The sequence below is a fragment of the Vulpes lagopus genome, chromosome 7, assembly GCF_018345385.1.
Source record: "Vulpes lagopus strain Blue_001 chromosome 7, ASM1834538v1, whole genome shotgun sequence".
Taxonomy (NCBI): Eukaryota; Metazoa; Chordata; class Mammalia; order Carnivora; family Canidae; genus Vulpes; species Vulpes lagopus.
Window position 1 is genome coordinate 81,990,313 of NC_054830.1, and position 27,903 is coordinate 82,018,215.

Consider the following 27,903-nt stretch of genomic DNA (forward strand, 5'->3'; position numbering starts at 1 on the left):
CATGGGTCTGGGGACCTAGCTCCCGTATCCAGTGTCTAGCTCTGAGCTCAGTGGGGAGTCTGCTTGAAAATTCTATCTCCCCCCACCCCCCAGTGCTTGTGCAGCACATGAGTGTGCTCTTTCTTTCAAATAAATCTTTAAAGAGAATAAAGTTATACTGTATGTACACAAGCCAATAATTGGACATTACTCAAACTTTTTTCATGTAGTCTCTATCTTCTCATTAGATCAGTCCTAGATATAAAAAAAAAAAAAAATCAGTCCTAGATATTATATGTGTGAAGACTTTTTTTATTTTAAATATTTACTTATTCATGAGAAACACAGAGATAGGCAGAGACACAGGCAGAGGGAGAAGCAGGCCGCATGCAGGGAGCCTGATGCGGGACTCGATCCCAGGTCTCCAGGACCAGGCCCTGGGCCAAAGGCGGTGCTAAACCGCTGAGCCACTGGGCTGCCCGTATGAAGACTTTTAGAAGCTCAGTTGCATCTTGTTAATGGTATCTTTCTCCCTCTTATGTTTTTCTCTTCTCTGTGTTTTGTCTCCATTTTGTTTTTCTGCCTCCTCTTTGATCCTCATACAAAAACACTATCAACACTCAGTCTCAACTGAGCAAGTTGTAGACCTGACTGTACTTGCCACATAACCTGCTGCTTTCCAAGCAGGTGGATGAAAACCTAAAACAACTTCACGGGCTTGGGCAAGGCACGTAGTGCTGCCTGTATTGTGGGTCTGCCTTGTTGTCGTGTGTGCTCTTTGAAGGGTGTGATTTTTCATTTGCTGATAGTGTTTGGCATTGTCAAATCATTATATGAGAGAACAAGGGGGCTTAAAAAAAAAACAAATTTAGCTGAAATAGGGTCTAGGAAAAAGAAAAGACTGGGTTTATGATTGACAGGCCTTACATTTATTGCTTTTAGACCAAATCAGTTTGTTCCTCTGCTTCTGGAATTTCCATTGTATGAGAGATTTTAGGATCAGGCTGATACTATTTTAAGTAAGAAAACCTATTTTAGAAAATTTTGAGAAAATCAAAAGAAAAATTAATCATGGTTTACCATTTTAGTAGAAATCCTTTTTTTAAGGTCATTTTATTTTATTTTTTTAAAGATTTTATTTATGAGAGACAGGGAGGCAGAGACAAAGTCAGAGAAGTAGGCTCCATGCAGAGAGTCCAATGTGGGACTTGATCCTGGGACTCCAGGATCATGCCCTGGGCTGAAGGCAGGTGCCCAACTGCTGAGCCACCCTGGTTCCAAGATTTGTTTATTTTAGAAAGAGAGCATGAGTCATGGGAAGGGTGGGGAGAGGGAAAGAGAGAAGCTCAAGCACACTCCACAGAGCTTGAATTGGGGCTCCATCCCATGAGCCCAAGATCATGACCCAAGGCAAAACCTAGAGTTGGGACGCTTAACTTGGCCATCTAGGCATCCCAGAAATCCTTTTTTTTCTTTTATGTAAAGCATATGCTTAAAGTGGAATAATAATTTTATACTTAATGATTTTTTTTTTTACCTAATGATTTTTTATTGAGAAATAGAGAATATATTACCAAAGAAGGTATATGAGGTATGAAAAGACATGTAGAGTTTTCAAAAACAAGAATGAAATGACTAGGGCAGCCTGGGTGGCTCAGTGGTTTAGTGCCTGCCTTCGGCCCAGGGCATGTGATCCTGGAGTTCTGGGGTCGAGTCCCACGTTGGGCTCCCTGCATGGAGCCTGCTTCTCTCTCTGCCCCTCTCTCTCTCTCTCTCTCTCTGTGTGTGTCTCTCATGAATAAATTAAAAAAAAAAAATCTTAAAAAAAAAAATGAAATGACTAGCCGAGAAATACAGAATTACTGTTCCCTAAAAGCTCCCTGTCATTTCCTGAGGCATTCCTTTCCCTCTTTCCCAGAGGTAACCATTACTCTATATTTTGAGTTTGTTTTTTAAATTTTTTTTCTTTCTGGGGGATGCCTGGGTGGTTCAGTTGGTTGGGCATCTGTCTGCCTTTGGCTCAGGTCATGATACCATGGTGCTAGGACTGAGCCCCACGTCAAGCTCCCTGCTCAATGGGGAGCATGCTTCTCCTGCTCTGCCTGCTGCTCCCCCTGCTTGTCCTCTCTCAAAATCTTTTATTTATTTATTTATTTGAACAATTTTTAAAGGTTTTATTTATTCATGAGAGACACAGAGAGTGGGGCAGAGACATAGGCAGAGAAAAGCAGGCTCCATGCAGGGACTGATCCCAGGATCCTGGGACCCCAAGATCAAGCCCTAGGCCGAAGGCAGATGCTCAACCACTAAGCCACCCTGGCGTCCCTCTTACAAAGTCTTACATCATTTTTAGATTATTTTTTAGAATAATTTCCATTCCATATAATCCATAAATAATACATAGTTAATATTGCCTATTTTCTTTTTTTTTTAATATTGCCTATTTTCAATCTTGATTTATTCATTTATTCAGAGTAAACTCTACCCACAACGTAGGGCTCAAATAGCCCTGAGGTCAAGAGTCTTGTGCTCTATGATGTCAGCCAGGCCCCCCTCAATCTTGTTTTATTTTTATTTATTTTTTTAATTTTTTTTTAATTTTTATTTATTTATGATAGTCACAGAGAGAGAGAGAGAGAGGCAGAGACACAGGCAGAGGGAGAAGCAGGCTCCATGCACCGGGAGCCCGACGTGGGATTCGATCCCGGGTCTCCAGGATCGTGCCCTGGGCCAAAGGCAGGCGCCAAACCGCTGCGCCACCCAGGGATCCCTCAATCTTGTTTTAAATGGAATTGTATGATTTTGATATTTCTTTCACTCTTCAGTGTTTTAGATTCATTCATGTTCGTTCTTACTGTCAGTCGTTTTTAGTAGTATGGTACTCCCTTGTAAGGCTATGTCACATCTTATTCTATTGTGATGGATGTTAGTGTTTTTTGTGATTAGAAATTTTACTTGTCTCTTTGTGAATACTTGCACAACCTGATCCACCCCCCCCCACCCCAGGACAAACAAACTGATTTCTCAAGACTATGTAACTGAGTGAAGTTTCTGGGTTGTGTGTAGAGTATGTGTAACTTTGCTTGATGATCCCAAACTGTTTTAACGCTTCTAATGAGGCTCTTCATCTTAACTACGGAACATAGAAAATTAAAGAATTTTTTTTTTTTTTTTTTTTTTTTTTTTTTATTCATGAGAGACAGAGAGAGGCAGATACCTAGGCAGAAGGAGAAGCAGGTTCCATGTAGGGAGCCCGATGTGGGACTCGATACTGGGACTCTGGGATCACACCCTGAGCCAAAGGCAGATGCTCAACCACTGAGACATCCAGGCGTCCCAGAACTTAGAAAATTGAGTGATTATTTCTTCAGTTCTCTTGAGGATGTACATAACTTATTCTAGACGCCTGGAATATCTAGAAGTAGTTTATTTTATTTATAAAGATTATTTATTCATAGACACAGAGAGAGAGAGGCAGAGACACAGGCAGAGGGAGAAGCAGGCCCCATGCAGAGAGCCTTGCTGACTTGGGACTCCATCCGGGGTCTCCAGGATCATGCCCTGGGCTGCAGGCGGTGCTAAACCGTTGCGCCATCAGGGCTGCCCCTCTAGAAGTAGTTTAATTCATACATAGAATGAGTACCTTAGACATTAGAATTTAATTCTTGAGACTGTATTGATACAGGGTCCCACATCCTTATCTACATTTATATTGCTTTAATTTTTAATTCTTTTTTTTTTTTAATTTTTATTTATTTATGATAGTCACACAGAGAGAGAGAGAGAGAGGCAGAGACATAGGCAGAGGGAGAAGCAGGCTCCATGCACCGGGAGCCCGACGTGGGATTCGATCCCGGGTCTCCAGGATCGCGCCCTGGGCCAAAGGCAGGCGCCAAACCACTGCGCCACCCAGGGATCCCTTGCTTTAATTTTTAAATGGCAATTCTAGTGGGATGTTTTAGATACATCTTTTATGAACATAACACAGCTGGATTTTGCTTTGCTAATATATCCTGCCAACTTTTCTTTAAACTGGAGCATGGAGACTCATTGTTGATTATAATTATGGATACTTTGTAAATATTTGTGCCATCAAAACCTTTTACTTGCCTTGTCTTTATTGTTTTGCTGTTCTTTTTGCAGTTTTGATTCTTCTGTTTGGTTTCTCCAACTTTATTTTTTATTTTTTTATTTTTTTTTTATTATTTATTTATGATAGTCATACAGAGAGAGAGAGAGGCAGAGACATAGGCAGAGGGAGAAGCAGGCTCCATGCACCGGGAGCCTGATGTGGGATTCGATCCCGGGTCTCCAGGATCGCGCCCTGGGCCAAAGGCAGGCGCCAAACCGCTGCGCCACCCAGGGATCCCGGTTTCTCCAACTTTATATTTTACTTTATTTTTAAAGATTTATTTATTCATGAGAGACACCGAGAGCGAGGCAGAGACCTAGGCAGAGGGAGCAGGCTCCATGCAGGAAGCCCCATGTGGGACTTGATCCTGGGACTCCAGGATCACGCCCTGAGCCTAAGTCAGATGCTCAACTGGTGAGCCACCCAAGCGTCCCTCCTCCAGCTTTTTTATCTAATATTTTTCAGATTTATGAAAGCTGAGTATTATGAACACATGTATACCTTTGACCTTGAGTCACTACTTAATATTTTGCTGCATTGACTTTTCTCTCTACTGTGCCCATTATCTTTTGAGGCTAAATGTTTTGAAAGTAAAGTTAAACATCTGGATATTTATACCTAAATATTTCCTTAGCAAGCATCTCTTTGCAATAAAGAACTTCTCTTACAAGTAACAATAACCTAATCCTACCTAGGAAAGTGAATATTTAATAATATATGTGTATAATGAATAATATCAGTATCTGATAAAATTCACGTATTTCCCAGTTCACAAAATGTCTTTGGTAACTTTTGTTACTGTTGTTTGTTTTACCCTATTTAAGTATTGTCACTGAACTATAATATTGAATGATAATCCATTTAAGTGACTATTTTGTCATTTATCACGCATAATTGCCAGTCAGATTATCTGATAAGATAACTACTGCTGGTACTTAGTTTAGATAATTCTTGCTAGTGTTAAGTAAATTGCAGTTTATCATAGGATAAGTGTAACTTTCTTGAGCTGTTAGAAAGACAAAGAATATTCTATGTATCTTGTTAATCTTGTATAGACCCCGGGTTTTGAAAAAAATATGGAAAGTCCTTTTGATGTGTGGGAATAAGAGTAAACTATTACATAAATAAAAACTTTAGAAAGTAAATTCTCATGGCATTTTATTTCTGTGAAATGGTCAGTGTAGATTAAGCCAGATAAGGTTTGAGTGATAGTTTGTTGTTACTGAAATGTGCATAGATGTTCAGCTGAACAAAGCTTTAATGTTGCTACTTGTCAGCAACTATTAAATGCTACTGATACAGATGCATAATGCACTGTCCCTGTTCTCTAGGTGCTTACATTCTGATGGGAAGACAAGTAGACACAATGCAGTTAGGAGTCAGAATCCTTTTGGGAGCAACAGAGGGAAAGCACTATTGGTTGAATCTGGATATTGAGGAGACTTCCTTGAACCAGTGGGAGACTGATCCTTACTTTTCCTGTATTGTTTTTATAGGATCAATAATGGCTAAATTCCTGAAGTTATAATTATTTCTCTTGTTTTTTTTTTTTTTTAAAAGAGTTTTCTCTCTTTTTTTTTTTTTTTTTTAAATTTTTATTTATTTATGATAGTCACAGAGAGAGAGAGAGAGAGAGAGAGACAGAGACATAGGCAGAGGGAGAAGCAGGCTCCATGCACCGGGAGCCTGATGTGGGATTCGATCCCAGGTCTCCAGGATCGCGCCCTGGGCCAAAGGCAAGCGCCAAACCACTGCGCCACCCAGGGATCCCAATTATTTCTCTTGTTAAAACACTTTGAATTTTATTTTTTTATTTTTATTTTTTTTATTTTTTAAAATTTTTATTTATTTATGATAGTCACACACACACACACACACACACACACAGAGAGAGAGAGAGAGAGAGAGAGAGAGGCAGAGACATAGGCAGAGGGAGAAGCAGGCTCCAGGCACCGGGAGCCCGACGTGGGATTCGATCCCGGGTCTCCAAAATCGCGCCCCGGGCCAAAGGCAGGCGCTAAACCGCTGCGCCACCCAGGGATCCCAACACTTTGAATTTTAGAGGTGCCTGGCTGTCTTAGTCAGTGGTGCATGTTTTGATTTTGGGATTGTGAGTTTGAGCCCCAGATTGGGTGTAGAGATTACTTAATAAAATCTTTGAGGAGCATCTGGGTGATACAATTGGTTAAGGGTGTAACTCTTGGTTTCAGCTCAGGTCATGATCTCAGGGTCGTGCACTCCACTTTAGGCTCTGGGCTCAGCATGGAGTCTGCTCCAGATTCTCTTTCCCACTCTTTCTTTCTTTTCTTTCTTTTCTTTCTTTCTTTAAGATTTTATTTATTTATTCATGAGAGACACACACAGAGAGAGGCAGAGACACAGAGAGAAGCAGGCTCCATGCAGGTAGCCCGATGTGGGACTCGATCCCAGGACCACTCCCTGGGCTGAAGGCAGGCGCTAAACCGCTGAGCCACCCAGGTGTCCTTCCCACTCTGTTTCTCCCCCTGCTCAGACTTAAGCTTGCTCTGTCTCTCACTCTTTCTTAAATAAATAACATCTTTAAAATATTTGAAAAATAATGAAAAGGCACCTGGGGACTTGGTCAGTTGAGCATCTGTTTATTTCATCTCACGTCTTTTTTTTTTTTTTTTAAGATTTTATTTATTCATGAGAGACACACAGGGAGAGAGGCAGGGACAGGCAGAGAGAAAAGGAGGCTCCATGCAGGGAGCCTGATGGTGGGACTTGATCCTGGGACTCCAGGATCACACTCTGGGCCAAAGGCAGGTGCTCAACCGCTGAGCCACCTGGTGTCCCTCATCTCAGGCCTTGATTTCAGTGTGAGTTCAAGCTCTGCGTTAGGCTCCATGCTGGGAGTGGAGCCTCCTTTAAAAAAAAAAAAAAAAACAAACCCACCCAGAATTTTGTGTCCATAGTTCAGTTTTGTTAGATTTTGCTATTATTGTGATTACTGTATTGTATCTCTTGTTTGGCCATGATTGGTAGTTTATTTGTACCAGCTAGTAAAACAGAAACTATGTTACTTATTTATTAAAATATTTTTATTTCGGGATGCCTGGGTGGCTCAGTGGTTAAGTGTCTGCCTTCGGCTCAGGGTGTGATCCCGGGCTCCTGAGATTGAGTCCCACATTAGGCTCCCTTTGGGGAGCCTGCTTCTCCCTCTGCCTGTGTCTCTGCTCCCCTCTCTCTCTCATGAATAAATAAATAAAATCTTAAAAAAAAAGATTTTTATTTCTTTGAGAGCTAGTGAGAGTGCCCACAAGCAGGGGGAGGAGCAGACTCTGCTGAGCAGGGAGCCCTATGTGGGCTTGATCCCGGGACCCTGAGATCATGACCTGAGTGAAGGCAGCCACTTAACTGACAGAGTGACCTAGGTGCCCTTATTTCATTTTTTAAAGTTTTTATTTTTATTTATTTATTTTGCAATCCCAACATGGGGCTTTAATTTACAACCCTGAGATCAAGAGTCTCGTGTTGTACAGACTTGAGCCAGCCAGGTATCCCAAGAGAAACTAAGTTTCTCTATTCTATTCTATTTATGACAAGTGAAGCCTATGCCTAATGTGGGTTTCAAACTCAGGACCACAAGATCAAGAGTAGCATATTCCTCTGACTAAGCCAGCCAGGCACCCCAAGTCACTCTTACTATAAATTAGTCATATTTTTTTTGGTCAACTTTTTTTTTTTTCCTTTAAGTTTTATCTATTTGAGTTGGAGAGAGAGCATGAGCAAGGAGAGGGGCTGAGGGAGAGGGAGAAGCAGATGCCCTGCTGAGCAGGGAGTCTGATTCTACTCAGAGCTCAATCTCAGGACCCTGAGATCATGACCTGAGCCCAAGGCAGATGCTTAACTAACTGAGCCACCCAGGCATCCCTGGGTCAGTTTTTTTCTTTTCCTTTTCCTTTTCCTTTTTCTTTTTCTTTTTCTTTTTCCTCTTTTCTCTCTCTTCCTTTCTTCCCCTTTTCCTTCTTTTCCTTTTTCCTCCTTTCTTTCCTTCTTTCCTGGGTCGATTTTACTCTCTTTCTCTCTCTTTCTCTCTTTCTTCTCTCTCTCTCTCAAGATTATTTATTTATTTATTTATTTATTTATTTATTTATTTATTCATGAGAGACCCAGAGAGAGAGAGAGGCAGAGACACAGGCAGAGGGAGAAGCAGGCTCTATGCAGGGAGCCCGACGTGGGACTCGATCCCGGGTCTCCAGGATCACGCCCTGGGCTGAAGGCAGGCGCTGAACCGCTGAGCTACCCAGGGATCCCCCCTCTCTCTTTCTTTTTAGTATTTTATTTATTTATTCATGAGAGATAGAGAGGCAGAGATGTAGGCAGAGGGAGAAGCAGGCTGCATTTGGGGAGCCTGATGCCAGACTCCGTCCCAGGACCATGGGATCATGACCTGAGCCAAAGGCAGATGCTCAACCATTGAGCCAACCATAGGTGCCCCCCTGGGTCAGCTTTTTATAGTAACTTGTTGAATGTCTCAGTTTTTTCCATTTAGGGTCTCATTTCCTGGCATATTGATTATTTAGTGGAACACTTCTTTGAGTGTTGGAAACCAGAGGACCTCTTAAATTCTTAGCTTTGGTACTTCAGTTTATTTATTTATACTTTTTATTTATTTATTTTTTCTTCAGTTTATTTAGTATCTTTTTTTTTTTTTTTTTTAAGATTTTATATATTTATGAGAGACAGAGAGAGAGAGGGAGGCAGAGACACGGAGGGAGAAGCAGGCTCCATGCAAGGAGCCCGACGTGGGACTCGATTCTGGGTCTCCAGGATCCAGCCCTGGGCTGAAGGTGGCGCTAAACCGCTGAGCCACCTGGGCTGCCCTCTTTTTTTTTTTTTTAAGATTTTATTTATTCATTCATGACAGAGAAAGTGCGCATGTGCGCGCGCGAGAGAGGCAGAGGGAGAAGCAGGCTCCGTGCAGGGAGCCTGATGTGGGACTGGATCCCAAGTCTCCAGGATCACACCCTGGGCTGAAGGCGTCGCTAAACCGCTGGGCCACCGGGGCTGCCTATTTAGTATCTTTAATTCTTTATGATTGGGAGTGCTAAGGTGATGTTGGGAAAATACCTTCTGTATATTACAGAATAGTTCAGGTGGTGATTACAAGAATAAAGATCTTGTTAGTTAATATAGGCCTTTTACTACAGAAGTTTTTTTTTTAAGACCGGTTAAGCTATTTAATTGTTCTAATGCTTATCTCCTTTACCAGAAGATCCCAGCTGTATTGGGATATACCTAGCGTACCATGAACCAGTTGATATACTCTGACAGCCTAGCCATCTGTGGAACAAAGAAACAACCAGTGTCGTAGCGGGTTTTATTGAAGTGTATTTGGTCTGCAGTGATAGTTGTATAGTCAGTAAATACTAAAAATCATATAATTTTTTACACTTAAAAAGGGTGAACATTATGGTATTTGCTATTCCTCAGTAAAGTTAAATTGTTTGAATAGGCAGTATTTTGAAATTAAATGGCAGAAACAAAAGTCTATGAACATTAATACTATAGTCACTAGTTTTTATGGTAGCTATTAAGATGTAGACTAAGCATTTGAAGTACATTTTTTGTTTGGTGCTCCTTATAGGCTTGAGAAAGAGTAAAGTGTTTGGTCAAGGTTACCTAATCTAGTAATTTGTAGAATGCAGGTCTGTATGACTGCCAAACCTTTGTTCTTGGCTGCCCCTCCCCATCCCCAACCTGTCCCCTTAATCATAGTACTGTACTACTTTACCTGTCTGAAATACTGCTGTCTGGGAATATAGCCAAGTGCTAGATAAGTCAAACAATGTCCACATTTGTGGTACATAAGCCTTGGGTTTTGCACTGCATGGAAAATGAAGGGATGGAGATCCAGGTGGAGCCCTTACACTCCAGTGATTGGTTCCACTAGGTCCCATTTTACTTTATTTATTTTCCTCTATTTATCTAATTAAGCTCTATGCCCAAGTGTGGGGCTTGAACTTACAACCCAGTACTCTACTGACTGAGCCAGCCAGGCATCCTGCTTCTATTTTACATGTTGGGGTTTATTTATTTATTTTTATTTTATTTTATTTTATTATTTTTTTTTTTATGTGTTGGGGTTTAGTTAGACATTTAGTTGGATTAGATTTCTGTGGTTTAAAAGAAATGCTGCCTTTGCTTTAGTTTTTCATTCTGATTTTACTAGCTGGTTTAGTCAGCATGGTGAGCTGATCTCTAAGCCCTCTGCCAATTTAGGTGCTTTCTAAGAGGAGGTCAGGCACACAGCACTGAGAAGTGGCAATTGATAGCACACTGTGAGAACAGAGTCAGAAGAAAGCTATAAAATTACGTGAAAATTACACTTAAGAACTCAAACTGCTGTTAGGCTCTTTAGTATATTGTTAAGTGACCCTAAAATGCCATGGAGTTGTGGACATCAAGTAGAGAGTAATTGCTGTTTATATTAAGGGACAGAAAATAAAATGGGGTTATATTCAGTATGCTGTTGAAAAAAACATGCCTGTGGAAGGTGGAGACAAAAAAGTAGGTGCAGTTTGGGAGAATGGCAAGGCCAATTTGACAAAGTATAGGAATCACAAAGGAATAAAGAGCTTGTATTTTACTAAGGAGTTGATTTGTAAACAGAAGATTATGGATTTTAGCAGTATTCTAGAAGATTAAACAGGCTACTTTGGAATCAGTTTCACAGTTAACGTAGTTCAGATAAGCAAAAAGCATGAAGTTTTTGTGAACCAGAGAGGAGGCAATTATTGATATTATAGTTGATAAAGGTACCTTATAACTGCTGGGTTACGTATGTGACCCTGACATATCAAAAGTCATACTGGACAAGGGCTACATAACTTATTCCTTTTTTTTTTTTTTTTTTTTTTACATAACTTATTCCTAAAGACAAGGATGGTATGGTGTCTGAGAAGTCAAGGGAATAAAATTATGAAATGTGTTGAATGCCAGAGACAAGTGAAAGAATGAGAATAGAAAAAATATTTTGAAAAAAAAAATTAAAAAAGATTTTGACAGGTGGAGGTCAGTGACCTGGGGAATAGCATTTTTCCTGTTTGTATGAGATGGTGAGGGACACCAGACTAAAAGGGAGGTGGGTTTTTTTTTTTTTTTTAAGATTTTATTTATTCGTGAGAGACAGAGACAGAGAGACAGGCAGAGGGAGAAACAGGCTCCATGCAGGGTGCCTGATGTGGGACTCTCAGGACTGCAGGATCACGCCCTGGGCCGAAGGCAGGCGCTAAACCCCTGAGCCACCCAGGGATCTAAAAGGGAATTGTTTAGTGAGGAAGTGGAGGCAGTGAGTGTATTCTTTTTGAGATATACAGCTGAAGTAGTCATTGCTTACAAGATAGAACATGCAGTTTCCCAGAGTGCTTGGAAGATTATTTTGTAAGCCTTTGTTTTTAGATTAATGTGGTTGTAGGGAACGGTTGAGCAGGTTTTTAAACACATACTTGCGAGAAGGGAAAGGATAGGGAATATTTTCTCAATAGTAGTGGTAGATTTCCTTATTAAGGAATCTGGTATTTGAATGAAAACTGAGCCTGGTGTATAAGTGACAGATGTATTAACATTGGAATGGATTTCATGACTATGTTTTGATAGATACATTCTTTAGGTAACTGACATTTTTAAAGTTGCTTTTGGCATGAGTGAAATGGTAATAAAGTTCTCACTAGAATAAATACTTTTTTTTTTTTTTTTTTAAACAACTCAGATTATATCCTGGATTCATGAGGAAGGTTGGAGAACTGTAATGAAAAACTGTGGGTCTGAAGTGCTTAAAAATCAGTATTTATATTTTTGGTTTACGGTAATAGCTAGAGATGTTATAGCTGTCTTACCATAGTTCTATGGATATACTGAAGGCACCTGGGTGTCTCAGTGGTTGAGTATTTGCCTTTGGCTCAGGTCGTGATCCTAGGGTCCTGGGATCAACACCATCATTGGGCTCCCTGTAGGGATCCTGCTTCTTCCTCTGCCTATTGTTTCTGCCTTTTTCTGTGTCTCTCATGAATAAGTAAATAAAATTGTTAAAAATAATGGGTATATTGAAATTTTATAAATCAGTTGTTAAATATTCGTGTATAACAAGAATCAAATGTTTAAATGGTTTATGCAGAGGTGTGAAAAATGAGAATAACTTAAAATAGTTTTGCTTATCTATGGTAAGAATTGGAGATTTGTAAAGTTTTGTCTGTTGTGAAAGTATGGTTGGGATGTAATCATTTTAAGCAGTAAATCTAATTTACTATATGAGAATGGTTAGCAGAGATGCCACTTTATCTGAAGCCAAAACAATAAATTAAGGTGAGCTATGAACTGAAACTTCCAAGTAATTATAAGTTGAACTAGGTAACATTTTTGAGTGTGATACATATGGGATATTTCTTGAAGTTCTTGTCACACCTTGGAATTTGGAGGTTTTATCTGCATTGACCATTGTTACTGCTTTTCTGTGCTTGAAAATAAGAAATGAGTTAAACTGACAGTTTAGGTAATGTTTTGGCTTAGAGTATCAAGAATAAAAGGTTCTTGATTTTTGTGACTGGTTGTAGTAATATGACTTGACTGAAAGAAATATTTGCTTTATTGAATTTGTATCCCCAAGGATGGTGAGGTCAGTTAGCCTATGGTTTGACATCTTTCTTCCCCTTTCTGTCTTAGGAAGAGGAAATAAGCCAAAAGAAGGCAACTACCCTGCATACCCTTTACCTTGGAAGGCTTTGGGACAGAGCTGAGAAATTAATCTTGCTCTGGATGTGGAGCTGGAGGGTTGGGGTGGAATGAGAGTGAGGATGTGAAGACAAAAAAATTTATAAAAACATCTATCTTGGGACTTCCGGCTGGTTCATTTGGTAGAGCATGTAAGTTCGACCCCACATGAAGCCTCCAAAAAACAAAAAAACAAAAACATGTCTGTCTTTATTAACAGACGAAGACTATTGTTGATATTAAGTCTATCCTGTTCTAATGACTCTTGAGACTTCACTTGATTCTCTCCAGAGAGGATAGGTGGGACTAGTGCAGCTGAACATGGTTGGGAAAGAGCTACATTAAAGTAGGATAAGGGGGAATTTGAGATGGGAACATTCACTTGGCAATTTATTACCATTTTTTGTTAATACTTAGGAAATAGGGCCCTCTTCTTTTTTTCCTCTTTCTTCCTCCTCGATAAAATGCATGCTGACATAAGTGGATGCTAGCTATTGGGTAAAGTTATTTCTTTTAATCACTCAAGCAATTTTCGAAGTCCTTATGCAATGTGCTGAAGAGGTTTGAAGGCTTAAGCTACTCTATATAGGGCAGCCCCGGTGGCACAGCGGTTTAGTGCCGCCTGCAGCCCGGGGTGTGATCCTGGAGACCTGGGATCGAGTCCCACATCAGGCTCCTTGCATGGAGCCTGCTTCTGTCTCTCCCTGTGTCTCTGCCTGTGTCTCTCTCTGTGTGTCTCTCATGAATAAATAAATAAAATCTTAAAAAAAAAAAAAAAGGTACTCTATATAAATAGAGTTGGTGGAAAGCCACCCACCCCCGAATGAGTGTTAGAAATAATGCAGATTTATTTACTATTTTTAATATTTTATTCATGAGAGACACAGAGGGAGAGCCAGGCTCCCTGTTGGGAGCCCAATGTGGGACTTGATCCCAGGACCTCAGGATCACGCCTTGAGCCAAAGGCAGACACTTAACTGCTGAGCCACCCAGGCGTCTTGAGAGAGAATGAATCTTAAGTAGACTCCATGCTCTGTGTGGAGCCCCACATGGGCCTCAATCTCACGACCCTGTAATCACGACCTGAGCGAAAATCGAGAGTCGAATGCTTAACTGAGCCACCCAGGCGCCCCAGTGCAGATAATTTAAAAATAAATGACAGTTTGAAACATTGCATTGTCCTTGGGTTCAGAAACTATTTTTGGAAGAAAACAAAAGAAGAAACTATTTTTTTTTAAGATTTATTTATTCATTCAGAGAGAGTGAAGAGAGAGGCAGAGAGACAGGCAGAGAGAGAAGCAGGCTCCATGCAGGAAGCCCGATGTGGGACTCGATCCTGGGTCTCCAGGATCACACCCCGGGCTGCAGGCGGCGCTAAACCGCTGCGCCACCGGGGCTGCCCAAGACGAAACTATTTTTGAAAAGTAGCCATGCTATGCTGCCTGGAAGTCATGCAGATATTTACATGGTGCTACATTAGAGAAAGGCCAATGATTGACTTATTTAGGAAAGCAAGTTCCTTTGTATGTCCTGGAGTTAGAATAGATTCAGGCTGGGGCACCTGGCTGGCTCAGTCAGTAGAGCATACAACTCTTGATCTTGGGTCATGAGTTTGGGCCTAATGTTGAGCGTAGAATTTACTTAAAAAAAAAAATCAGACTGATTTCCTACATTGCTCATCACATGGTTACAATAACTGATGTAGAATCAAAAGTAGTTAAATCATGTTTGTATTTTTCAAAAGGGAAATATGTGTTGCATTTAGAAGGCATTTGTATTTGGAAGGGTTGGAACCAAAACCATCTTGGACCTTAAAGAGTTTTATTTTTATTTTATTTTATTTTATTTTATTTTATTTTATTTTTTTGCTCATGAGAGACACAGGCAGAGATTTAGGCAGAGGGAGAAGCAGGCTCCCAGTGGGGAGCCTGATATGGGACTTGATCCCAGGACCCTGGATTACAATGTGAGCCAAAGGAAGATGCTCAACCACTGAGCCACCCAGGTGTCCCAAAAGTTTTCTTTCATAGTTCCATAATACCAGATTGTGCAGGTGAACAGGGTAATTGAGATGCTATAATTACATTATTGTCTTTTACATAGTAGTATATCAATGTTGTGTGATAAGAGCATGATACAACCCTTTTTTTTATATTTTATTTATTTATTCATGAGAGAGAGAGAGAGAGAGAGAGAGGCACAGACACAAGCAGAGGGAGAAGCAGGCTCCATGCAGGGAGCCCGACAAGGGACTTGATTCTGGCTCTCCAGGATCACGGCTCTCCAGGATCACGCCCTGGACCAAAGCGGCGCTAAACCACTGAGCCACCCACGCTGCCCGCTGCCCAACCTTTTCTAGTGGATGACAGTGATGCAAAACAAATAGAAAACACTTAAAGGATACTCCCTAAACAATTAACTAGATTTAAATTTTTTTTCTTTTTTTCTTTAAGATTTTACTTATTCATGAGAGACACAGAGGCAGAGACACAGGCAGAGTGGAAGCAGGCTCCATGCAGGAAGCCCTATTCGGGACTCAATCCCGGGACCCCAGGATCATACCCTGGGCCAAAGGCAGGCACTAAACCACTGAGCCACCCAGGAATTCCCCAGATTTAATAGTTTTTAAAAAGTTTTTATTTATTATTTTATTATTATTTTTTAATAGTCTTTTTTTTTTTTTTTTTTAAGATTTTTAAATTTATTTACTTTTGAGAGACACAGAGTGAGAGAGAGGCAGAGACACAGGCAGAAGGAAAAGTAGACTCCGTGCTGGGAGCCTGATGTGGGACTCAATCCCGGGACTCCAGGATCATGCCTTGGGCCAAAGGCAGGTGCTAAACCACTGAGCTACCCAGGGATCCCCCTAAAAAGAGTTTTTAAAACATTTATTCACTCATTAGAGAGTGCATGTGCATGGTGGGGAAGGGCAGAGAGATTCTCCACCCAGCATAGAGTCCCCGTGCAGGGTTCCGTCTACACCCACTATGGGGCTTCAGTCTACCACGCCAGATCGAGTCAGATGCTCCACCGACTGAGCCAGCCAGGCACACCAGAACTTTGTTCCTTTTACTACTTGAATAATCTGTTGTATGGATATACCTCACTTTGTTTTTCCATTTGTCAGTTGATGGACATTTGGGTTTCTACTTTTTGTCATAATGCTGCTACGAACATTCGTGTGCACATTTCTGGGCAAACGTTTTCAATTCCCTTGGGTATATACCTAGAAGTGGAATTGCTTGGTCATATGGTAATTCTTTGTTCAACTTTCTAGGAACTACTGGGAAAACTTTATTTTTTAATTTTTATTTATTTATTTTTTATTTTTTAATTTTAAAAAATATTTTATTATTTATGAGAGACACACAGAGGCAGAGACATAGGCAGAGGGAGAAACAGGATCCATGCAGGGAGCCCTATGTGGGACTCGATCTGGGACTCCAGGATCATGCCCTGAGTAGAAGGCAGACGCTAAACTGCTGAGCCACCCAGGCGTCCCCCTGGGAAAACTTTTAAAAAAGACCATTGATAGCTGGGTCCTATTCTGAACAGCTCTGATTTTAATAGAACCTGGTTTCATTATTTATTTATTTATTTATTTAATTTATTTATTTTAAATTTATTTTTATTTTTATTTTTATTTATTTTGGTTTCATCTTTTAAAAGTTGCCCAAGTGATTGTGCTGTGCAGTCAGGGGTGGTGATGGATAGTGATCTACTGTTCTGAGATTTTTTTTTTTTTAAGATTTTATTTATTTAATCATGACAGAAAGAGGCAGAGACACAGGCGAGGGAGAAGCAGGCTCCATGCAGGGATCCTGACGTGGGACTCGATCCCGGGTCTCCAGGATCATACCCCGGGCTGAAGGCGGCGCCAAACTGCTGAGCCATCAGGGCTGCCCTGTTCCGAGATTCTTAAACTTTCTTTGATAATTAGAAGTGCTGATGCTTCTGGAGATATTCCTGTTAACATTTAGGCATGGGTAGAATGGCGTGTTTAGCTACTAAGGATGCTGACAAACCTGGGTTGAGACTTTCTAGTATTTCATGGACTAGCGGCTTTTTTGGATTTCTTTTTTTTTTTTTTTTCTTTTTTGGATTTCTTAACTTTTTTTTTTTTTTTTCCTTTCTAACTTGTTTTGACATTTTATTGGTTTCTAAGGCCCACTGTGCAACTACAGGATCAGAACATGGCAGGAGATAATACCATCCAATAATTCTATGTTGTTAGAGCCTTGTGAGGAGCTTGGAAGATTTCAAAAGTGGAAATTGAAAACAGAAAGCAGATTGTAGCTGTGCCATTGTGTATATGGGTGAGGTACAAATTCAGGTGGGGTGGGGGGAAGACCAGAGAATAATCCATAAGAAGGTAAACAGAATCTAAGTAGAGCAAGAAAAAAGTGAGTTTGTATGTGTCTGTGTTCAATAAGAATTACTACTGAATTTATGAGGAAGGCATTAATATTTTGTTCTGGTAAAGGGATGATTTATAGAAATTCTATTTTAATCTGGTTATAGTTTTTTTTTTTTTTTTTTTTTAAGATTTTATTTATTTATTCATGAGAGACAGAGGCAGAGACAGAGACAGAGGGAGAAATAGGCTCTTGCAGGGAGCCCAATGTGGGACTTGATCCCAGGACCGTGGGATCATGCCCTGAGCCAAAGGCAGATGCTCAACCACTTCGCCACCCAGGTGTCCCTGTAGTTGATCTTATAATTAAAATTTATTTTTACTTTATAAAATAGACCCTTTACTCTCTTGGCTGTGGAGTAGTAACCCTCTAAAGGAAGGTATCATCTTGACATTTGGGGGGTGCTTGTTTGAATGTAATGTAAATAAAGAGTATACGATTTTTTGTAAGAGTATAGTGTACTTATAACCTGATAGGTCTTGTGAAATCTTATGTATCATAGTCCCTTCCTGCCTTTTTGGGAGGAGAGAGAAAGGGCTATTAAAAGAAGGGGTTAAGACTGATCATGAATAATGAGTTTTCAAGAGATAGCAATAAGGTAGCTGCTGAGCTGGGGTTCTGGGTAAAAAACAGGGATCAGGGCCAAGAATTTAGCAGTGTAGGAATAGGACAGATACATACTTTTTCCTCCTTAACCTTAGGTAACCTGAAAGAGGAAATATGACTTAACAAATAATTTTTGATGTCCTGTGGTTGTTCAGAGTTCACAAGCATTTATCTTTTTCATGGGCAGATTGTATGCACAGAACAGCAGAGCATATTTGTGCTCCTCTGTGAAGCTTGGGTGTAGGGGAGTAAACCTTGTTCACCAGCTGCTTGAGGCTTGACCCTGCCCTCAGCAGCTGTGGAGAATAAAAGTATTAGCTTGGTCAGCTCCTGGCATGCAGGGCACAAGCAGTTTAGTTGCATGGAGTTGGGTCTCATACTAGAGCTTTTTGGCACCCTAGCCTGCTTTCTGGTCTCTTGGATTGGGGATGTAGAGTTCCTCTTGTTGACTGCTCAACAACAGTCGGGGCCTCCCAAATCCGTTGAAATTCTTTTTTTTTTTTTTTTTTTAAAGATCATATTTTTATTTTTTTAAAGATTTATTTATTTATTCATGAGAGACAGAGAGAGGGGCAGAGACACAAGCAGAGGGAGAAGCAGGTTCCTTGCAGGGAGCCTGCTGTGGGACTTGATCCCAGATCCCGGGATCACGACCTGTGCCAAAGGCAGCTACCCAACTGCTGAGCCACCCAGGCATCCCTTTCTTTTTATTTTATTTTATTTTATTTTATTTTATTTTATTTTATTTTATTTTATTTTATTTTATTTTATTTTATTTTATTTTATTTTATTATTTTATTTTATTTTATTTTATTTTATTTTATTATTTTTACTTTACTCTTTACTCTTTAGTCTTTACTTTTTACTTTACAGATTTATTTATTTATTCAAGAGAGACAGATAGAGGCAGAGAGATAGGCAGAGGGAGAAGCAGGCTCTTCTCAGGAGCCCAATTTGGGACTTGATCCCAGATCCTGGGATCACGACCGAAGCTGAAGGCAGCTGCCCAACCGCTAAGCAGCCACCCAGAAGTCCCTCTTTTTTATTAAATTAAATTATTAAATTAATTTTTTAAAAAAGATTTCATGTATTTATTCATGAGAGACACACACACACACACACACACAGAGGTAGAGACACAGGCAGAGGGAGAAGCAGGCTCCATAAAGGGAGCCTGATGTGGGACTGGATCCCAGGATCATGCCCTGGGCTGAAGGCAGGCGTTAAACCGCTGAGCCACCCAGGGGATCCCCATAATGGGTATTTTCTTAATACGAAAAGCAAGAACACAAATTTTAAGTTAAGTAGAAATAATGAAATAGAACTGATAATAAAAACTAACAGTATAGAGCTAAGGGAGCACCTGTGGGTATCTGAGAGGTGGTGGAGATAGTTGAGATTCTGACCCAGAACCAGATCCATCATATCAAGTATGAGCTATGTAGGTGATGTTGACACTAGTTATGTTCTCTTTTTTCTTCTTTCAATTTTATTTATTTTTTATTTTATTTTTTTTTTAAAGATTTTATTTATTTATTCATGACAGAGAGAAGCAGAGACACAGGCAGAGGGAGAAGCAGGCTCCATGCAGGGAGCCAGACATGGGACTCGATCCCGGGGCCTCCAGGATCAAGCCCTGGGCCTAAGGCAGGTGCTAAATCGTTGAGCCACCCGGGCTGCCAATTTTATTTATTTATTCATGAGAGACACACACAGAGAGAGAGAGAGAGAGAGAGAGAGAGGCAGAGACCCAGGCAGAGGGAGAAGCAGGCTCCATGCAGGGAGCCCAATGTGGGACTCGATCCCGGGACTCCAGGATCACGCCCTGGGCTGAAGGCAGGCACTAAACTGCTGAGCCACCCAGGATCCCCTAGTTAGGTACTTCAAAGAAGAGGAAGCTAAGTAGAGTCTTGTATTTCTACAATTGAACTACTGGTTTTGCAGCAAAGTGTAGTGACTGTGGAGCCAGATGACCTGGGATTGAATCTTGGCTTTACCACTGGCTAGCTGCGAATCTGTATATCTCACTTTCCTTTCTATAAAATGCAAGTAATTAATATGTACCTGAGTGTTGTTGGGAAGGTTAATGACTTAATTCTGTGTATATAAAGGTCTTCAATAGTATCTGGCACATAGTAAACAGTATGTGTTTCCTGCTGTTACTATTTTACTTAAGGGTTTAGGCTTTTTGAATGAGTGACTGAGTCAAATCTTTAATGTAGAAGAAGGACCCCTGTTCCTCCCTAAGATAGTCCCAACACCACTGATTTCAGGACTGAGTGAAGAGTATCTCTGAGCATTCTTGATGGAGACTTGCTTCTTGAACTTAAATTGTATAGTCTGTTTTTAGTAGTTGAGCTCTTAGCTGACTAATTCATGTTGTCTGAGATAATTACATTCTCTTTGAAAAAGAGACATTCATTTTTGCTGTTTCTGGAATGTAGATTTTTTTTTTTTAATGCAGTAGATGAGATACCTCATTGTGTGAGCCTCCTGGTTTTAGAGCTATCTTCCAGTGCTGACACTTGGTAATACTAGCTTAAATAAAGTGATAAGACCACTTTGGTGGTTGGTGCTTTCAGCAAAATCTTCATAGTTCTCAGCATGTGTTGAAAAAATGTTCTGGGGGGGAAAAAAAGAAAAAATGCTTCAGTAAAAGTGCAAATGGCTGTTGTTAACTATTTTCAGTTTATTCTAAACTCTAGACTCACTTGAAAATGCCAGTTTCACTGAAGTAATCTTATCTTTAAAAAAGTCCTTGAAAAAAATAGCAGTTAATAAAACATTTTCTAAAAATAGCCCTTTTACAGAGAAAGTCTGTAGTTTAATCAAGTTAGTTTATTCTCCTGGCTTACTTTCCTTATATAACAAGTAATTTAGACTATTCCTGCACTTGAGATAAAGCTTTATATGGTATTTTGCTGATAGTGTTTTTAGAGGTCAAAAAGTGTAGTGCTTCTTACCTGCTATTAATCTATCCCATCTTTAATTTACTCTGGATGAGGCTAGGTAAATATGAGTTTTAAAATTTGGTTGGATAGATTGAAATAACCTGGTGTTTCCTTCACTTCAAGAACCTGAGATATGTATGTTTGAATTTCTACTGTATTATTTTTAGAATCTTTTGCTCTTGTCTGTTTCTATTCTAAGAATTCTCTTGGAACCTGTTTGAGGGTAGTAGTTCTTGTGGGTGGAGAGTGATAGAGGGGATGGAACACAAGTGTAAACTGGATTCCTTTGGTCTGGCAACTGGGCGCTTATTGCCGAAGCATTTCTATTTAGTATACATAACTCTGTGTCCAGAAGAAAGGACATAGAATTTCCCTGTGTGACAGTATGTTAAAGTTGTAGCTTTTTATAGTTTAGCTTCCTTGCCTTATTAATTTTAACAATTTGTTGATGGTAACAGTTTTTAAGGGTGTTGATAATTATTTTGATAACTTAGCTGTTACTTTGATTTGTGAATTCACGGTCTTCAGAAGTTTTATATAGAATTAATATAAGAACATTTGTTGAATTATAACATCCTATTAATGTATTTTCTGGGCTCTGTTTTTCTTTTTTCTTCAAAGATTTCGAGGGAGAGTGAGTGAACGAGAGAGAGAGAGAGAGAGAGAGAGAGAGAGAGAGAGCGCATAAGCAGGGGGGAGGTGCAGAGGTGGTGGGAGAACCAGATTCCCCTGCTGAGCTAGGGGCCTAACTCAGGGCTCAGTCCCAGGACCCTGGGATCATGACCTGAGCAGAAGGCAGATGCCCAACCCACTGAGTCAGAGCCACCAGGTGCCCCTGGCTCTGTTTTTCCATAGGATGTCAGTAGCTTTTTTTTTTTTTTTTTTTTTTTAAACCTTATGCTTGCTCTGTAAACTCTCAGTATTATCTTTGGAGTTTTCTTGCTGGATATCTTAAGCATTAAGTAAGATTTTTAAAATTAGTATTTTTAAAGATTTTAAAAGGTAAATTAAACCCACTGTGGGGCTTGAACTTGTGACCCTGAGATTGAGAGTAGCATGCTCTACCAACAGCCAGCTAGGTGCCCTGAGACTTTGTTTTTTTTTTTAATATTTATTTATTGGTGTGCCTGAGCTTAGTCATTTAAGCATCTGCTTTCAGCTTGGGTCATGGTCATGGGGTCCTGGGATCAACCTCCATGTCAGGCTCTCTGCTCCGTGGGGAGCCTGCTTCTCACTCTCCTTCTGCCTGCTGCTCTGCCTGCTTATGCTCTTTCTTCCTTTCTTTGTCAAATAAGTAAGCAAAATCTTGAAAAAGAAAAGAATAAAGACTTATTTATTTATCTGAGAGGGCAAGTGAGTGGGGGGTTGGGTAGAGGGAGAGAATCTCAAGCATACTCCCTGCTGAGCACAGAACCTGATGCTGGACTCAGTTTCACTGATCCTGAGATCATGACCTGAGCTGAAGTCAAGAGTCAAATGCTTATCCGACTAGCTACCCAAAACTCCTCAGACCTTTTTAATGAACAGGAATACAGCAGTTCTGACATTTCAGTCTTTAGAAGCATGAACTTGAGCCCATCATTTTTTTTCTTTTAATTTTTTGGGGAAGGATTTTATTTGTAATATTTCTTTTTTTTTTAGATCATTTGTAATATTTCTGCCAAAAGTCGTTTGTAGAAACAGTTGATGTATATATAACCCAGAGCAGTAAAGCTTAATTAAAGGAGAAAAATGATTATTTCCAAGTAACAGTATGTCAACATAAAGTAAGCAATGTACCTTTCATGTTTCTCAAAGCAGTATAATTCTGGTTCAGCCAAGGAACTGGGGACATTGTTTATACCCTAATCACATATATTGAATATAGATTGAGGATTGATGATTAGAATGTGAAGATACAAAATTTTAATGTTTATACTGACGCAATGAATTAGTAAAATTGTAATAGTGTGAAACATAAAGTTTATGGTTTTCCTGATTGACAAATGAGGATCCAGGTACATTATATCAAAATATTTGGCTATAATAGCAAGGCTGTTAAGATTTAAAGTCCTTTTTTCATAAGTCAAAAAACTCCCATCTTAGCATCCATTCAGTTTAACCTAAGTTTATTTCCGTACATGCAGATTTTTATCACCAGATGGCACTCCTGTAAGAAGAAACTCTCATTTTGTTATATTTAATATACCTAGTTTATTTTTAATAAATGAGAGCATAGAGGAATAAATAGTTCAAAAGGTGAATGAGGAAAGGGTCACATAATTCAGAAGAAAAGCAACTGTTTGGAAATCTAAGTAAACTAAAAATTACTTTTTAGTTTTACTCCAGGAGCACCACTCAGATTTTGATTGGATGTTCATTTTTTAAAAAATATTTTATTTGAGAAAGAGTAAAAGCGAGAGAGAGAGCACAGAGGAATAGGGCGAAGCAGACAATCTCCACTGAGCAAGGAGCCCCATTTGGGGCTTGATCCCGGGACCCCGGGATCATGACCTGAGCTGAAGGCAAGACGCTTACCTGACTGAGCCACCCAGGCACTCATTTAACTTCAGATACTTAAGATAGAATTATATAATGCTCAGGTGATTTTAGAAATAAGTAATGCCTTTACTTCAGAGATACTATTATGTTTTAACATGTCTATGGTACTTTATAGTTTAAAAAAGTATATTCATGTGTATTTATTCATACTGGAGAACGTTAAACTCAGGAGAAGCTCTAAAAATACTCCTGACAAAACAGTTAACCTTCTTCTATTTAATATGACCAAAACAATAAACCAGACCAACAAAACATTAAAATGGTTAAACTTAGAAAAATGATTCAAAATGTGTACTGATAGTGAGAGGCATACAGTAAGTTTTGGGGCTCCTGGTGGCTCAGTTGTTTAAGTGTCTGACTCTTTCTTTCTTTTTTTTTTTTAATTTTTATTTATTTATTTATTTATGATAGTCACACACAGAGAGAGAGAGACAGAGAGACAGAGAGGCAGAGACATAGGCAGAGGGAGAAGCAGGCTACATGCAGGGAGCCCGATGTGGGATTCAATCCCGGGTCTCCAAGATCGCGCCCTGGGCCAAAGGCAGGCGCTAAACCGCTGCGCCACCCAGGGATCCCTAAGCGTCTGACTCTTGATTTTGGCTCTGGTCTTCATCTGAGGGTTGTGGGATGGCTCCATGCTCAGGAGAGAGGGAGGCAGAGACACAGGCAGAGGGAGAAGCAGGCTCCATGCAGGGAACCCGACATGGGACTCCATCCTGGCTGGGTCCCCAGGATCAGGCCCTGGGCTGAAGGCGGCGCTAAACCGCTAAGCCACCCAGGCTGTCCCAGGCCCCTATCACATCTAGAGATAGATGTGAGCAGCTCTTCATTGCTGATGTAATATATGTGTCTTGAGGAAATAGACTTTTTTTTTTTAAAGATTTTATTCATTTTCATGAGAGACAGAGAGAGGCAGACTCCCTATAGTGAGCCTGATGTGGGACTAGATCCCAGGATCATGACCTGAGCAAAGGCAGATGTTCAACCACTGAGCCACCCAGGCCTCCCTGGACTCTCTTTTGTTTAAAATCCAAATTCTTTTATTTTGTGGGGTATTTCAACAAGGAATTGATTTTTTTCTTTTTTTAAAAGAAAATTAAGTAAATATATATATATTAAATTCAAGTAAATATATATATATTAAATTGTGTGTATCTCCTATATTAGGCCCTAGAAGAATGACGGTGATAGGACAGAAATAAACACTGTCCTCAAGGGGCTTTTCTTTTTTTTTTTCTTTTTTTTTTTTTAAGGAATTGATTTCTTAACCTACATCTTTGATTATACATTTAAGTTGTGATCCAGAGTTTCTGACATTCAATTTGCTTTTGTGGTAACATGTAGATTAATGCCACTATATATTCATGATTTCTGCTTTCAGTTGAGGTCCTCTGTGTCACTCTTCAATTCTTTTTATCTGTTTTTTATTGTTTTCCCCTTATACTCAACCTTAGCAGCTGTCACAAACCTTTGCTGTTTTCTTACCTCTACCCACCTTCCATCTGGTATTCCTTCTCTGCAGATGTTTTTGTCCATTTTACTAAAAACAAGACTGATACAACACACACTGTATTGATGTCTCTCCTAATCATAAAAATTTAGCTGCTGTTATGCTTCTCCTTTTTTTTTATTCTGCTGGACTTGGGGAGGGATTCATCTTGCCCAAGGGGATCATTTTTCATCACTGCTGTTTCCGTGTATTACCTCTCAGTTATCTTCTCTTTAGCCTATGCATAGTCTGTCTCTCTCTCTCTCTCCTTTTTTTTTTTTTAAATAGAGATTTTACATATTTATTCATGAGAGACACAGAGTCAGAGATAGGCAGAGAGAGAAGCAGGCTCCGTGCAGGGAGCCTGATATGGGACTTGATCCCAGGACTCCAGGATCATGCCCTGGGCCAAAGGCAGACAGGTGCTCAACCACTGAGCCACCCAGGTGTCCCTCTCTCTCTTTTTCTTTAAGTTTATTTATTTATTTTTTTAGTAATCTTTATACCCAACATGAGGCACAGACTCATGACCCTGAAAATAAGACTTTCATGTTCCCCAGACTTAGCCATCCAGGTAGGTGCCCCTAGGTCTCTTTTATTAAGTAAATATATATATATTAAATTGTGTGTATCTCCTATATTAGGCCCTAGAAGAATGACGGTGATAGGACAGAAATAAACACTGTCCTCAAGGGGCTTACCATGTGTTAGACTTGCTCAGTGTTCTTCATCCTTGCAAAGCTCTGCTTTGATGCTCTGTATCTTTTAGCTATCACCTCTTTCAAGTATGCTTAGTTTGCTTTCTCTCTTCCCCAGTCATCTTGACTTTTTCCTCCCCACTATTTGTTTTTTTAAGATTTTATTTATTTGTTCATTAGAGACCTAGAGAGCAGTAGAGACACAGGCAGAGGGAGAACCAGGTTCCCTGCAGGGAGCCCGATGTGGGACTCCGGGATCACACCCTGAGCCGAAGGCAGACGATCAACCGCTGAGCCACCCAGCTTTCTCTCCTTACCACTATTGAGGTTTTGGTCACTAGTGACCTAGTTTCAAGAGTTCCAGTGGACATTCCATTGAGTAACGTAAAACTTTTGAAATGTAAAAGATTTTACTTCATGTCACTTTAAGTAATGTTGTTCAACATAGCTATTTTTCTGAGTGTATATGACTGTCATGGAAAGTTAGGGAGATGGTAAGGTATTTAACAGATGCACTTTGGGGCTTGATTCTGTGTGTCTTATTTTCATAGATTTTTGTCTCTTCCAGCCTGCTCTCTTGTGACTGTTTCCCTAGTTTAGGATTATGAAGACAATATATATTTCATAATATAGTACCTAGCTTGATTTGTAGGCTCTGTAGCCCAGGAAATAAGCAGTTAGGACTCCCTGTATTACATTTTAATGGTCTATGTAGAATCTTTCCGAGTTTGATTGCTTGTTTTTTGTTTCTTTTTCTAAAGATTTGTTTATTTGTGAGACAGAGACAGACAGACAGTGGGGTGGGGAGGGGGGCATAGGACGAAGAGAGAGAACATCGCACGCAGACCTTGCGCTGTGTGTGGAGCCTTATGTGGGCTTATTCCTAGGACCTTGAGCCAAAACCAAGAGTTGGATGCTTAAACGGTTGCTCCACCCATCTGCCACCAGGTGCCCCTTGACTATGAATTTGACTGTTGTGGGAGTCTGCTTGAGAATCTCTTCCTCTCCTTCTGTCCATCCTCACCACTCACTCTTAACACTTTCTCATAAATAAATGTTTGGATTTGACTGTTGTAGGTAACTGATACAAGTAGAGTCATAGAGTATCTGTCCTTTTGTGACTGGCTTATTTTACTTAGCATAATGTCCCTGTAGTTTATCCATAGGTAGCATGTGTTAGAATTTTCTTCTTTTTTGGGGTGCCTGGCTGGCTCAGCCTGTGGAGCATGAGACTCTTGAACTCAGGTTCATGAGTTCAAGCCCCATGTTAGGTACGGAGCCTACTTAAAAAACAGAATTTCCTTCTTTCTTAAGGTGGAATAATAGGGGGGCGGTGGAATAATCCATGGGTGGAGCAGCAGTTTGGCACCTGCCTTTGGCCCAGGGCGCAATCCTGGAGACTCGGGATCGAGTCCCACGTCGGGCTCCCTGCATGGAGCCTGCTTCTCCCTCTGCCTGTGTCTCTGCCTCTCTCTCTCTCTCTCTCTCTCTCTCTCTGTGTGACTATCATGAATAAATAAATAAAATCTTAAAAAAAAAAATTGGAATAATAGGGGTGCCTGGCTGGCTTAGTTGGTTGATCATGGGACTCTTGATCTTAGGATTGTGCACATTGGGCATGGAGCCTACTTAAAGTAAGAGCTAAAAAAAAAAAAAGTTAAACCATAGAATATTACTTAGCCTCTTTTATGTATATATTACATTTTGATTATCTCTTCATCTTGATAGAAACTTGGTTGCTTCCACTTTTTAGCTGTTGTGTATAATAGTGCAATGAACAGGAGTATACAAATACTTTGTCGAGACCCTGCTCTCAGTTTTTTGGGTATATACTCAAGTGGAATTTACTGGATGAGATAGGTTTTTTTTAAGGTTGCTATACTGTTTTCCATAGTGACTGTTCCATTTTCCATTTCTACCAGTAGTATTTAAGGGTTACAGTTATCTGCATTCTCTACAAAATTTAATTTTATTTTTAATTAATTTTATTTTTATTTATTTTTAAAGATTTTAGTGAGAAAGAGAACTTGAATTGGAGGGGCAGAGGCAGAGGAAGAAGCAGGCTCCATGCAGGGAGCCTGACGTGGGACTCGATCCTGGGTCTCCAGGATCACACCCTGGGCTGAAGGCTGCGCTAAACCCATGAGCCACCTGGGCTGTCCTAAGTTTCTTTTTTAAAGATTTATTTTGTTTTAGAGCACAAGTGAGATTGTGGGTGGAGATGGGGAGAGAGCCTTAAGCTGACTGCACTGAGTGTAGAGTCCTACATGGGGCTTGACCTGAGATCAGGAGCTGAGCTGAAATAAAAACTGAGGTGCTTAACCAACTGTACCACCAAGGCCCCCTTAAGATTTGATTT

The 27,903-nt window shown here is 40.1% G+C and overlaps 1 protein-coding gene across 3 annotated transcripts in view; it reads left to right on the forward strand.

The window, feature by feature from the left end:
* Positions 1–27,903, forward strand: part of UBAP2 (ubiquitin associated protein 2) — a 122,092-nt gene that overhangs the window by 5,558 nt on the left and 88,631 nt on the right. The window lies entirely within an intron of this gene.